The 13,700-nt window shown below is 39.6% G+C and overlaps 1 long non-coding RNA gene across 1 annotated transcript; it reads left to right on the top strand.

Moving 5' to 3' along the window:
• Positions 1 to 175: 175 nt before the first annotated feature.
• On the top strand, positions 176 to 2,640 carry LOC133517861 (uncharacterized). Its single transcript, XR_009799417.1, has 2 exons — positions 176 to 1,518; positions 2,413 to 2,640. It is a non-coding gene; the product is annotated as an uncharacterized LOC133517861 (long non-coding RNA).
• Positions 2,641 to 13,700: the final 11,060 nt, after the last annotated feature.

The raw sequence follows: 13,700 nt of genomic DNA, 5'->3' as shown, positions 1-13,700 counted from the left end.
ATATTAGTGCCACAGCGACAGTTGCGTTTCGATCGCCACGGAGCGTAAGCGATTTGCACGTTGGCTACGCGGCCAGCGCCGCCTCAGCTCTTCCGCTCGTCATCAACTATTGGTCAACCAAACGTAAGCACGAACGGCGACTCAACGCTTCTCAGATGTAGGCACGGCTACGGCTCGGTAACATCGTGCTTCCGGATGAGCGATAGCGTACACGCCAGTTAAGCTGCCGGTCGCCTTCACCGCGGTCCCGAAACCTGGCCACGCTCAAACGGTATCACCAGGCTAGAGGTCGTGGGGTTGGGTAACGATCGGTAGCGAAAAGCTGGCCATCACCAGCAGCACACACGTCCACAGAAACACGTGGAATGACCTCCACACATCGGTGGGGAGCCACCCGTACAGCCTTTGTAGCCTAACGACGGACACGGCAACTAGGGAGGTATCGCAGGATATCCAGTCCAGTGAGCGATAGCGCGCTTACAGCACCCGTGGTACAGCGGGGCCTGCGGGGGGAACCATAGGCCGTAAGCGGGCCCCCGTGCCTATGGCGAGACGCAAGCGCGGTGACAACCAGTTGGAAAGTGTTGTAAAGTGTGAGAAATATTTGCTGTTTGACTTCATATATTGATGACTATCAGAACTATTCAGAACAGTTTTCAGCCAATTTAGCAAATGTCGCGATGCGATCCCCGCTCCCGTTTAGATTGCTGCAGAAAGTCATTGTGTGTAATATGTTAGTATAACAAAGACCAGCCAAGAGCATGTCGGGCCATGCTCAGTGTAGGGTACCGTAGTGTATGCAATTTTTTTTCGGAGTGATTATTTTCGAAATAGATTCTTTTTTCAAAAAATGGTAGTTGGAAATTCATATTACGTGCTTTTTCCACTTCGTCGCCATGATTGATTTAGGTACGTGCCAAATTGCAGCTTTTAGCACTAACGATCATGGAGCAAAGTAAGAGAGGTATGGGCATTGTGAATTTCATCTTGCTTTGTGTGGTAGGGCACAGCCAGCGGATTTCATTCCAGATCTAGAGCAGAGCCCAACTGGGGAAGTACCTCCACCTTACAGAAAACAGCAGCCAAATAACACTAGACCCTACTCATAGTGTTGTGTTCCTGTCGGTGAGTAAGGTTGCCAGAGCTCAACGAGGGGGGGCGGGGTTAGGGTCGGCAACGCGCATGTAACTCCTCTGGAGTTGCAGGCGTACATAGGCTACGGAGACTGCCATCAGGCGGGCCGTATGCTTGTTTGCCACCGACGTAGTATTAAAAAAAAAGTCGCGCACCGACAGACAGACAAATATAGCGAAACTATAGGTAAGGGTTCCTAGACTTCTTAGTTGACTACGGAACCCTAAAAACGATTGTAAAAACAATTATTGCTATTAATTTCTATCAGGCGCTTTGAAAATTTCAGAAAAATCAACTATTAAAGGACTATACAGAACAAGAAAACATCATATCATTTGAATTTGTCTCCATTTTCATTCAACGCTGTATATCAAAACTCCCCAGGTAAATGAACTATATGAACTTATAATGATGGAGACAGTCTTGCACAGATACAAGAACAATATCTTGCAGTGCAGTGCAGTGTAAGTAGTACACACATACTGCAGTGGTGTATTTTTAATTATACGCTACCTAGTAAGATTTAATTTCACTTCCTTTCATTTACAGCAATTACATCAGCAGTGCTATTATGAGTAGTGCAATTATGAAATGAAATCAAAAATATACTTAATAGCAGTCACAAAGTTACGAGGCCTCGCAGGTTGCTTAAATGGTCACCCATCCAGAAATTCACATTTCTAGAACTAGAACAAAATGCGGTTCCTCTTTTCTTTGCATACTTTTTTGTAGAACAATTAATAATTCACCTAATTGTCCTAATTCATGATCAAGATGCTTAGCCAATGTACCAATCGTGAACGCTCCGTAGCGTACCGTAGTCATCTTTCTCTTATCACTCTTCCATATTAGTGCGACAGTGACAGTTTCGTTCGATACGGAGCGTTAACGATTGGCGCGTTGGCTACGCACCCTGGGCTATAACCGCGAAAATCGAAGTTCGTAAATTTCGAGCAACTATCTCTGTCACTTTAATTACGCCTTTATTGGAGTAAAAGAAAAAGATGCCCGAAACTGCGAACATCAATGTTCGCGGTAGGCCCGCAGGTAATGCGTTGACGGAAAAAAGACAGAGAGTCTACCGCCAATCGCCAACATCGAACTATTACAAATAGTTATCTGCCTCTCTATCGCTTCTGCACATTCGAGCAAGAGAGAAGGAGATAACGTTTTTCGATATGGGCCGTAGGTCCTCTGGTTTGTTAATAGAGACTATAGAGAGCAATGTGAAACTGTATTTTATATATGATTCTTCTGTATCATTTAAATTTATTTCAGTTTTGAGCCGATGGTTCGTATTTTAATTATGGACCATTACATACATACCAGCTTGAAAATCATCTATCATGGAATCGTCTGGAAAGTTTAAGGATTGGTTAACTGGATTTAAAATGCATATGGCCGATGTGGCGGGAGTAAAGGCAAACGTTATGGAGAGACCCATTTGGGTATAAAGTTTTTAATAGAATTTTTACTCGTAGTAATGGTACTTGTTAAACGCGCCTCTCTGGCTCATTAATAGCACTGCATAAAAACGCAGAAACTTGTAAACGTAGAATATTGTATGTTATCCTCCCCTTGTGTAAGATTTTTTAACTTTTTATATACACACGTACTTATAATAAATTCATCATACAGAAGCGTTGAAAAACCGCAAATAGCTAGAACTACCAGCATAAAGATATAAACTGTTTTCTTAGAATTAGAACAGATTTCTTATGTATGAAAATATTATTACTGCATAATTATATCAAATTCGACATAGTGTGCAGTAACTTATATTAATATATCATATTCATATATATCTGACCATCCATTTCTGTCATAGCGAAGACTGGATTACCCATAGACATATTGATATTCGCGCCAGGTAAAATAAGTAGGTGGTTTGTTAAAAAGACAACATTCATACTCCATTCGATGCCAATTTGTAGATAAATCTTCGAATTAGTTGCGTTAGGTTGTACTTCTAGATAGAATTGAACTGTTCTCTTGTTCAGGTCATTCCAATTGCTTACTGAGTAGACGATTCGAACAAACAGGATAAGTGCACCAGATGCTTCGATCCAGGAATTAGGAACAGTACCACTATAACAGTTAGCAAACTATCTAAGTATCTGCTTAGTTTTGTTGCTATCATTATTATGTACCATTTTTCGGGGCTAGTTCTCCGCTTTTATATCGTTGATAGAAAACATAAATTGAAACTTACGAGAACATAATGCATGGATATAACCACGTGACTTTTCGTAGCATCTGTCATCCCGATATATTTTTCTTTTCGTTTGGCGTTTGTCGATGTGCGATTTTCATCTCGGCTAGGCCCCTTAACCAGGCAGATATATATTATTTGGTAGCCAAATTTGTGCCTATTTTCTCGTCATTCTTTGACGGTTTTTCACCGCCAAGCGACTTTCAGGCAGATTGACAGCTAGGTAAATCTGTGCGTGTACGAGGCACGAGTATTCTAGTAAGACCCAAGGACCTCTAGGACTTATTCAGTTCGATGAAATTTAAATCACATTCAATTATTATTGGAGTTTCAGGAGTACATAGGCTACGGAGACTGCTTACCATAAGGCGGGCCGTATACTTGTTTGCCGCCGACGTAGTGTAAAAAACAATTGGAACAGAGTTTCATTTGTTTTGTTACGTTCAATTTTCCAATAAAATAAAATCAACTGTATTTATTACCTGCACTATAAGTTCAAATTTCAGGGGCAAATTTTGGATTTTCAATTTGTAGGGCTGGGCCTTAGGAGAGTATTATAGCTTACTTACGTACTTCGTTGGCTCAGTGACCCAAGGTGAGTCTAAGCCTGCGACACTAAGACAGCACCATTTTTCTCGGTCTTGCGCTACTTCTCGCCAACGCCAGTTGTTGACTCAGAGTTCGCCCAGATCCGCCTCCACCATGTCGCTCCAGTGATACCTGCGGCGTCTGATAGGACGCCAGGCGGTCCAGGTACGCTCTTTTCACATTCCGATCTTCGCCCATTCTCTCAAGATGGCCTAGCCAACTAAGTCTGTGAGCTTTAATCTCCCCTGTGTTGTGGATGCAGCCACTTGGTCAATTTCGCGTTTCCATAGGACTGTCCAGCTTCCATTAAGTCGTCGTTTGGGGCCAAGTATCGTATGGAGAAGTTTCGTCTCGGGAACTAGCTGCATATTTTAATCTTTAAGTTAGTCTCACCGCTTCGCATCCCGTTGGCTAGAATTGGGCGTGTTAAGTCCAACTTTTTGGTTTTTTTTTTTTGGAGACTAAGTAGACTCATCAAGATCCGAATCTACAAGATGTACCTATATTTGTCATGGATCTCCAGGTCACGTTACTCTGGTTCGGCATTGAACTCAACGCACCCTGAGGTTATATCAATAGGAATGCTCGGCCAGATCCAGCTCTCGCCGTCTGGCACTAACGAACCAAATGCTAAACGGTAAACCTTATTTTACGAGGTACTAGATACTTCTGTTTTTCGTTAGTTAAGTTATTCGTCTACAGCGGTTGGTTAACAGCAAACGGCGATTAAAGACTTCAGGATGGACCAACGATGGTAAAGAATTAACTGAATGATTAATGAACTTAGAACACAATTTTGGTACTTGTTGTTCTCCATATTATTATAGTTAAGGATATTGTTACTTGTCACATAGCATAAACGAATTTCGGATCCTCCCCTTGTGTAAGATTTTTTAACTTTTTATATACACACGTACTTATAATAAATTCATCATACAGAAGCGTTGAAAAACCGCAAATAGCTAGAACTACCAGCATAAAGATATAAACTGTTTTCTTAGAATTAGAACAGATTTCTTATGTATGAAAATATTATTACTGCATAATTATATCAAATTCGATAAAGTGTGCAGTAACTTATATTAATATATCATATTCATATATATCTGGCCATCCATTTCTGTCATAGCGAAGACTGGATCACCCATAGACATATTGATATTCGCGCCAGGTAAAATAAGTAGGTGGTTTGTTAAAAAGAATATTCATACTCCATTCGATGCCAATTTGTAGATAAATCTTCGAATTAGTTGCGGTAGGTTGTACTTCTAGATAGAATTGAACTGTTCTCTTGTTCAGGTCATTCCAATTGCTTACTGAGTAGACGATTCGAACGAACAGGATAAGTGCACCAGATGCTTCGATCCAGGAATTAGGAACAGTACCTCTATAGCAGTTAGCAAACTATCTAATTATCTGCTTAGTTTTGTTGTCGGGGCTAGTTCTCCGCTTTTATATTGTTGATAGAAAACATAAATTGAAACTTACGAGAACATAATGCATGGATATAACCACGTGACTTTTCGTAGCATCTGTCATCCCGATATATTTTTCTTTTCGTTTGGCGTTTGTCGATGTGCGATTTTCATCTCGGCTAGGCCCCTTAACCAGGCAGATATATATTATTTGGTAGCCAAATTTGTGCCTATTTTCTCGTCATTCTTTGACGGTTTTTCACCGCCAAGCGACTTTCAGGCAGATTGACAGCTAGGTAAATCTGTGCGTGTACGAGGCACGAGTATTCTAGTAAGACCCAAGGACCTCTAGGACTTATTCAGTTCGATGAAATTTAAATCACATTCAATTATTATTGGAGTTTCAGGAGTACATAGGCTACGGAGACTGCTTACCATAAGGCGGGCCGTATACTTGTTTGCCGCCGACGTAGTGTAAAAAACAATTGGAACAGAGTTTCATTTGTTTTGTTACGTTCAATTTTCCAATAAAATAAAATCAACTGTATTTATTACCTGCACTATAAGTTCAAATTTCAGGGGCAAATTTTGGATTTTCAATTTGTAGGGCTGGGCCTTAGGAGAGTATTATAGCTTACTTACGTACTTCGTTGGCTCAGTGACCCAAGGTGAGTCTAAGCCTGCGACACTAAGACAGCACCATTTTTCTCGGTCTTGCGCTACTTCTCGCCAACGCCAGTTGTTGACTCAGAGTTCGCCCAGATCCGCCTCCACCATGTCGCTCCAATGATACCTGCGACGTCTGATAGGACGCCAGGCGTTCCAGGTACGCTCTTTTCACATTCCGATCTTCGCCCATTCTCTCAAGATGGCCTAGTCAACTAAGTCTGTGAGCTTTAATCTCCCCTGTGTTGTGGGTGCAGCTTCCATTAAGTCGTCGTTTGGAGCCAAGTATCGTATGGAGAAGTTTCGTCTCGGGAACTAGCTGCATATTTTAATCTTTAAGTATCAGTGTCCCCGCTTCGCATCCCGTTGGCTAGAATTGGGCGTGTTAAGTCCAACTTTTTGGTTTTTCTTTTGTTTTTTTTTGGGGACTAAGTAGACTCATGAAGATCCGAATCTACAAGATTACGTACCTATATTTGTCATGGATCTCCAGGTCACGTTACTCTGGTTCGGCAATGAACTCGACGCAACCTGAGGTTATATCAATAGGAATGCTCGGCCAGATCCAGCTCTCGCCGTCTGGCACTAACGAACCAAATGCTAAACGGTAAACCTTATTTTACGAGGTACTAGATACTTCTGTTTTTCGTTAGTTAAGGTATTCGTCTACAGCGGTTGGTTAACAGCAAACGGCGATTAAAGACTTCAGGATGGACCAACGATGGTAAAGAATTAACTGAATGATTAATGAACTTAGAACACAATTTTGGTACTTGTTGTTCTCCATATTATTATAGTTAAGGATATTGTTACTTGTCACATAGCATAAACGAATTTCGGGCTATTGCGCGTTGGATCACGCAGAATGGAGGGTTCCGTACCGTCATATAGATAATGCGAAAAAAATAACGGGTAGGTAATGCGAAAAAAACAACGCTAAAATAATCGAGACGGGCATACAGACAGAGGTCCGCCTGTGGGGGCACTCAAGTAAATACCTATACTTATTCAACGGTTCTGCGTGACTGTCTAAGTGTACATCATGGCAAATGACGTACATTGCCTTTGCGAAATTAACTTCTGCTACGTTGTGAATGGAATGTATTTACCATTTAACTGAAACTAGATTTAGCTACTTATAAACTGGAAGTAATCGACCAATGAAAACGTTGCAAGTAAGAAGTCATAATCCGCATTTTTAATTCAAGGCAAAACGTAAAGCTATAAAACTGTTGCAGTACGCAAGCTACGGGGCCACTTTCACTTCAGGCTGAAGATTTCTGATTTACGGTTCTGTCGTAAAATAGATCTCAAACACGAGCCCCGCCATCGCCTGCTTCCGCCCCGCTCGTAATATCCTGAATCACAGACTACTCACCCGCTCGACGGAGCAAATAAAATGCTTCGCGTAGACCGTTTCGTAGACCGCTACCGGCATTCAAACGTACGGCTCGCAATACGGCGTCCACCCGCCTATTGTAAAGAATATGGAAAATTAACAAATATTCTTAAGTATAAGTACTTAAATCGACTTCACATAACAATTTGAAATGTCATTAAATGTATTTGCAATCATAGTGCATCTAATAATAATTACAATTAGCCCCAAGGCGTAAAGTATTAATGTAGTTCCATTCTGGTCTTCATGAGCAGTTCCATTTCAGTAAATAGCACTGTTTAATGCAAATTCTTCTTAAAATAATAAAAATACGCTATAAGTCTGTTCTTAACTTATCATTTGAAGAGTTCTCTCGATTCCAGGATTCCATCAGTAGGAATACGTTTTCACAAAAATAGGACTAATCTGTTATTAAGTATGAGATGAGAGCGCGATGGGTGTACGATAACCGATTACAGCAGAGGACACAGTACTACGAAATAGTAATGGCAAGTTATTAATCCAGACTTAGTCCTAATTCGATTAGATTAGATGATTTATTTCATGAAAGACTAGATTAGATGATTTATTTCATAATAAATTTGCATTGATGTCAAAAATATAAGAATTTCTATCATGATCGTCAAAATAAAATAAAAATGAAAATAATAACAATACTAATGAAATAAAATTATAGCTCCAATAAGGATTGTCAATACAATTAGAATAACAGTAAGTAGGGAAATACGCGTTAAAGTTTAAAATGTGACATATGTTCGGGTAAAGTAATATCTGTAGTATAAAATAAGGATGCAACTAAATAGCACATATCATGGAATAGTAATTTATAACAAGAGACTATGGTAACTGCAAGGTGATGCAGAGTCTATGGAAAGTAATCTGTGCGTGAATGCCCCGAATATAGTCGCAAGCATGGGCAAAGGCAACAACATTATGCGATACAAACTTTGCTTTTTATTTTCTTTATGGGCTAGAATATTCGCGTTTGTCATCATAACATCTTAAAAATACTGTATTATGGCGAAGGAGAAGGAGAAAGTAAATTTACCTACTGTTACATATTGTTTTTAGTATTTTAGTAGTCGTCCGTTTAATGGCATATACGGTATCGTGTTCTCATTAGGATAAAGTATAAGAAAAAAATTTTGACGCGAAAAATTTTGCCCTTTGTATGGAGGCCGACTTCGACGACGACGTGCCTCATAGAAAAAAAATAATTCACGTCAAAAAAAAAAAAAACTACTTTTTCCTAATCAGAAGACGATACCTAATATGCCTCTATAAGAATCCCCACTATTTTGTTATATGTATAAAATAATAGATATACAAATACAGCAGCGACCACATCGTGGATAGGGTAGTTTAAAAATTAATGGACAAGAGTGCAAGTGCATCCCGTTAGGTTTTCTTTTTTAATCATCTAGCATTCTCACTAAGCGTCACTTGCACCATTCCACTAACCCGGGATTACCGGTTAAATTAAGTTAACGCAGTGTCATATTGCAAAGGTAACCATGGTAACTCTAGGTTTAACCGGTTAATCCCGGGTCAGTGGGATGGTACAAGTGGCTCTAAAGGTTTTATATTTTCAAGATAGAGCTCGAAGAATTGGTTAGTACCCACACTACACACTATTTATTACAACACATTCTTAAGCGTACAGCGAGCTGCAATAGTACATACCCACTTTATAAATAGAATTGATTCGGCTTTGTGTACAGTCAGCAAAACCATTAGCATAGCAGACCTGCATAGTAGAGATGCTGAGCTGCTGAGCTAATAACTTTGATTACTGTACAAAGGCGATCCCTATAGTTAAAATAATCTTTTCCAGCTAACGTCTAACGTAACTGTGATAAAAAAATTTAGAGAACCCTAATAACTTACAATGTACAACATTTTTTTTATACCATGACGGTGGCAAGCAAGCATACGGCCCGCCTGATGGTAAGCAGTCACAGAGGTGTTACATGCGCGTTGCCGACCCTTTAAAAATCTGTACACTCCTTTTTTGAAGAACCTCATACTGTAGACCCTCGGGAAAACCTCGTGTATTTATATATATATATATATATATATATATATATAGTTTGTGTCATCCACGATGCCGCGCAGATTTATCAAATTTAACTTTTAATAACATGACATTACGAGTCAAGGCACGCGTCTTCGTGAATGACACGATCTATATCTATACCCAAATAATATTGTAGTTGTAGCGAATATACGAAAGCTACCCTTCCTATTTGGCTATAGGTACCTATACGTATTTCACCTATTTGCTTCGGGTTTTATGACTATCCTTATCACAGTTATGTAAATAAGCGAGTATTCGTGCCAAACTAGCTCGGGATATTGTTTCACGAGTACATTTCAGCTTTGTCTCACCTGGAGCGAATGTGCGGTAAATCAGCTATATTGTGTAATATGAAGCTTCATTCCTACGGTAGCGATGAACCGAAATGGCACCTTATGAACGGTTACAGAAGTCAATTTAGATCCTACGAGCGGCATTCAGATTTTAAAATGTGTTATTGACGTTCGCGAACACCGAAGTTCGCGAATTGCGGGCATCCTTCTCTGTCACTATAATTACGCCTTAATTGGAGTAAAAGAGAAAAATACCCGCAATTTGCGAACTTCAGTGTTCGCGGTAGACCCTCAGGCTCTTTCAATTGAGTGGTATTATAAAGTGACTCTTATTTTATCGCATGGATAAAGCCATCCATAATACGCCTACAGATGAGTAGAGTATGGATTGTTCAGCGCGACTCCCAAGTCGCTGCGTGGAATGAAAGCGGACGTGCACATTTTGTTGTTGTTAACATTTGGGATTATACGTCAGATGTCACATTGCTTGCGTTGAGTGTTTGTAAAGTTGTGTTTAACTGCATAATTACCTGAAGTGCGCGTTCCGATTACACGTAGTTATTACAGATTCTGATGGTAAGCTAGAACTCTATTCGCAACGCTCGTACAACCAAAGGCAACAAATGGCCTAGACTGTTTCAAAACACCACACAATGCTTTCCGACCATGTCGTCACCCAGACCAGGGTGCCTAGCCAACATGCCAATCGTTTGCGGTCCGTAGCGAACGAAACGCAACTATCAATTGTGTGAATTCACAAGCTTCTGATAGGCGGCGCCACGTAAATATTGTACAAATGGCGGATTTCATGCCAAAAGGCATTCTCTACAAGGGTCTGTGTCTAAAACTCAACCATTCTCTCATTCATCTATCTAAATACGTGTAGTACAGGCAACGCACAGCCTAAACCGTTCATGGTAGAACCTTGGATCGTGAAACATATGTATATTCTTCAAATGATGTATAACTTTACAAATAATAAATATTTTCTAATTTACAGCTTGAAGTTTTGAATTAATAGTTTCTTGGGGGTAAAATACGGTTGAAATGAAAATTTTAACTAGAGATGCAACGGATAGTTGTTTGGCCGGATACCGGTAACCGGATATTCGGCTAGACCATCAACTAACGGTATCCGGCCGCCGAATATTCGGCCCACGGAACTTTACTTAATTTGTGAGTTTTGCAGATGCGCGACTAATTTCTAGGTTTGAAACGAGTTTTGTCATGTCATTACGAAGTAACTTCGTTAACAGTTAGTAGGTATAGGTACACGTGCACCCGCATACTTTGCAATTTTAAACAATAAACGTATTGTGTGATTTGTGTGATAGTGGTTACATGTGGATTTTTACCTACTGTATTACTACTAGTAGAAAGTTCTGAAAAAAGGGCAACTAAACGATCGCCGCTTAATTTGAGGTAGATAAAGAAGGTGCTACATAGTTAGTTACGCCATCTGTTTACTTTGCAAACTAATAATTTCACGTGGGGAGAATAAAATAAAACTGGGATCTCGTGTATGAAAAACCATTTGCAAATATGTATCAATACATTCTTAATTTTGATAAAATATCTCTTCTCACTATGTACCTAGCAGTGTTTACAGTGAGAGACTGAAGAGGCAGGGCTTTAAATGATTAATCAAACTTAATTAGTATGTCTACAGTAAAAATACATTATAGGTACAAATAATACTTAATACTTACTGCTGAGGCGCAGCGACCCGAAGTGGATCTTGGCCTCCGACACCAAAGACCGCCATGCTTCTCTGTCCAAAACCGTCTACCGAAAAATCCTAGGACCCACACGTGGAGAGGATGGAACCTGGAGACTCCGTAGGAACCAGGAGATTAAAGAGGTACATCATATAATAGGTATGTTAAAAAATTTTCAAAATAATAAACGACTCCAAAGTCAAGTAAATTTACTATCCGGTATCGACTGGATAGTACGTCACTATCCGGTATCCGGACAGATGTTGAAATAAGGCCCGGATACCGGATAGTAACCGAATATCCGCTGCATCTCTAGTTTTAACTATATAATATCGGCAACTTGAGTGCAGCTTTTCTGGTTAGCGGTGGAGGTAAATCCTTATAGGATACTGTCAGCAGTGTTAGCTAGGGTCCTGTTAGCATGTGCGGTTCCTAGCAGCGTGAGATCGTTTGAAACGGTACGTCATCAATAATTGGGGAAATTAAGTGTGATTCACGCTGCCCAATCAGCATGCAGATTGTGCATAACATAACAAGGCCCGAATAAATTAATTTAAATACATTTTAAGCATATTTAGTTATCCATTTTTGCAACTTAATTCTTGACATTTTAACCGTTATCACTGTTATCAGCTTATTGGGTATATAATAGCTGGTGGACACTAAAATAATATCTGGCCAAATATATAATATAGATGTGCGAATATTTGACCGATTGCCAGATGACACTAGTACGAGTATTTTGACCACGCTCTGTGCAGTGTGGTGTGGTGTGAGACGTACTTTTGATACTTTAACGTCCAGCTACGGTTTATTACCGCGAAATACCGAAGTTCTCAAATTGGGGGCATCTTTCTCTTTTGCTCTAATTACGCCTTATTGAAGTAATAGATGCCCACAATTTGCTAACTTCGGTGTTCGCGGTAGGCCCTCTGTTGCGGGGTTGGTGACTATTGAATGCGGTAAACGAACGTATTGTTATCGCGTCTTTAATCGGCGACGAAAATTATTTTTTCAATAAGTGTTTTAATTAAGCTACGAGTATTAACTGATATCACTACATACAATCCTGAAGAAAATGTTTACATCTTATAATGAGGCACGTAAAGTTACCCGCGGATCTAATAAGCGATGATATCCATCCCATATATTTACATACACCGTACACGCATACTGCGGCGTGATGGGTATACCCGAATCCTTGATTTCCATAGCATACGTCTAGATATCTATTTACATAATACACGTATAAGGAGAATGATGTAGGTAACAACATTTTTCGCAAAATTTGATTCTCGGCAATTTTGCGCTCGGAATAGATTATTTTTGCGGGGAGCGGGCGACGTTACGGCGATTCAATTTCAACCTACAATTTAAATATTATGACACGCGATTTTATGAGTTTTCGGGAAATGTTCATTTCATGTAATTTCCTTAATCACAGTGTAAAATTATGGCAGCTATTACGGCGATTCAGAAGAGAGGCAAAGCAAACATAGGTAAGTACTTAATTCGTTTTAATATGTAGGTAAATATATACCTAATAATAAAAGGGTTCTAACTTTTTAACTCAATACCTAAGTAAGTACTTCAAATCCTATAAATTTATTTCATAAATATTATTGTTTTTGCTATTATGTCGGTAATTAGAATTAGGTAAGTACAAAGATAATGACGTCAACATTAGTCTGGGTTTACATCCTTCACAGCCGATCCTTTTTAGGGTTATGATAGCATAACCTACATTTAGCATTTGATATCGAGAAAAAATCGTTTTGATATGAGCATTGGACGCAATCGTGCGCGAAATGGCTTTCCATCCTTTTTCAAGAAAACCCAACGCGAGATCTGACAACCAAGAGTTTCTATTGTACAAAGGGTGTTTTGTCGCATACCGATAATTTCAAGAAAACATCCATTAAATACTTGCTTAAAGTAATATTTTCTGTCACAGGCACGGAAAATACCTGCAGTAGGTTTGGAAATCAAAAATCTCACGACGTATTAAACATAAAAATGTGAATCTATTTATTGTGTGGGTAGCTCACTGGGGCTAAGTTTACGGGAAATAAGTATCTTAGAAGGAGCAGCTTAAGTTAGAAATAGTGTTTATTCCCGAGACAGCGAACATTGTTCCTGTCCAATTACAATGGAACTTCGAGGCTCGATTTAGACGCCTTCTTACGACGAGCTCCTTG

Source organism: Cydia pomonella, chromosome 5 (genome assembly GCF_033807575.1).
Source record: "Cydia pomonella isolate Wapato2018A chromosome 5, ilCydPomo1, whole genome shotgun sequence".
NCBI lineage: Eukaryota > Metazoa > Arthropoda > Insecta > Lepidoptera > Tortricidae > Cydia > Cydia pomonella.
Note: the sequence above shows the minus strand (reverse complement) of the source record. Positions and strands in the feature narration are given on the sequence as shown.